Genomic DNA, 1668 nt, shown 5'->3' on the forward strand with positions numbered 1-1668 from the left:
GGAAGGGTGAATCAGAAGTCCTGGATTTGAATCATTCATACTGTCTATGCAGCCCTAGGCAAATCACCTTACCCCTCAGATTCAGAGACTCCTCATCTATAAAGCGAGTTCACATTCCCCACAGCACAGTTTATGGTAATCATGAAATAAGTTGAGTAAGAGTACTTTGCATTATGGCTGGCATGTGCTGTGCATGTAATAAAGTTTAGATGTGTCTGAATCTGCCTTGCCATTTATACCAGAGCTTCTGCCAGCTAAAAATGCCCCGAGCTCTCTGGGTAAAACCTGGACACTGAATGTGCTTCAGACCCTCTCTGCAATGGACTGACCCGGAGTATTTCAAACACTGCATCAGGGAATTACATATGAGCAAAGGTAATCTACAACCAGTGGGCTATAAAATGTTTTCATAACACATTTTACCAATGAAACATTTTGGGCATGGTTCCAGGCGGGGGTCTGGGAAGCTCAGCAGCCATGGTCAGCCACCTCATCCCCAACAACACTGCCAAAATGCCCATCCTGAGGCTGGGCACCTGGAAGTCCCCTTCAGGCCAGGTCACCGAGGTTGTGAGGGTGGCGATCGGCACTGGGTACCACCACACTGACTGCACCTACACCAGAATGAGCATGAGGTACAAGTGGCCCAGGAGAAGCTCGGGGAGCAGGTGGTGAAGCATGAGGACCTCTTCGTCGTCACAAACTGTGGTGCACGTACCATGAGAAGGGGCTGGTGAAAGGAGCCTCCCAGAAGATACTCAGCGACCTAAAGCTGGACTATATGACCCTCTATCTTATTCACTGGCCAACTGGCTTTAAGCCTGGGAAGGAATTTTTCCCATTGGATGAATCAGGCAACATGGTTCCCAGTGACACTGACATGTGGACACACGGGCAGCCATGGAAGAGCTGGCGAAAGCTTTTGGCATCTCCAACTTCAACCATCAGCAGGTCGAGAGGATCTTAAACAAGCTTGGCTCAAAGTATAAGCTGGCAGTTAACCAGATTCAGTGTCATCCGTACCTAACTCAGGAGAAGTTAATCCAATTCTGCTGGTCCAAAGGTATCACAGAGACTGCCTGTAGCTGCCTTGGCTCTCCAGACAGGCCCTGGGCCAAGCCCAAGGACCCTTCCCTACTGGAGGATCCCAGGATCAAGGCAATCACAGCCAACCACAATAAAACTACAGCCCAGATTCTGATCCGGTTACCCATGCAGAAGAGCTTGGTGGTGATCCCCAAGTCTGTGACACCAAAATGCATCGCTGGGAACTTCAAGGTCTTTGACTTTGAACTGAGCAGCCAGGATATGACTACCTTACTCAGCTACAGCAGGAACTGGAGGCTCTGTGCCTTGGTGAGCTGAGCATCCCACAAGGATTGCCTCTTCCATAAAGAGTTTTGAGGCTGTGGATGCTTGCTTGTCCACAAGTGACCTACACCTGTTTTTCCTGCCTCATTTTTTCTTGCAAATATATGTGGTCTGTGTCACTCAGAGGTGGAACAGCAACCTGAAGACAGACCATTGAGGGCTTGCCTAGCTTGATGTTGGGTTTGGAGAGCAGTACCCACAGAGCAGAAGTCTCTTCCAGTTTTCTTTGCCCTGATTTTTGCCCAGCTGGGGAAAAGACAACTTGAATAACCTTTTCTGACCAAGGAAAAGCAAGAT

General features: G+C 49.0%; 1 pseudogene; it reads left to right on the forward strand.

Annotated features, from left to right (window-relative positions):
* The first annotated feature begins 477 nt into the window (after positions 1-477).
* LOC108528938 (aldose reductase pseudogene) lies at positions 478-1404 on the forward strand (annotated as a pseudogene).
* The last annotated feature ends 264 nt before the right edge of the window (positions 1405-1668 follow it).

Source organism: Rhinopithecus bieti, unplaced genomic scaffold, assembly GCF_001698545.2.
Source record: "Rhinopithecus bieti isolate Rb0 unplaced genomic scaffold, ASM169854v2 scaffold_5273, whole genome shotgun sequence".
In the NCBI taxonomy this organism is placed as follows: Eukaryota; Metazoa; Chordata; class Mammalia; order Primates; family Cercopithecidae; genus Rhinopithecus; species Rhinopithecus bieti.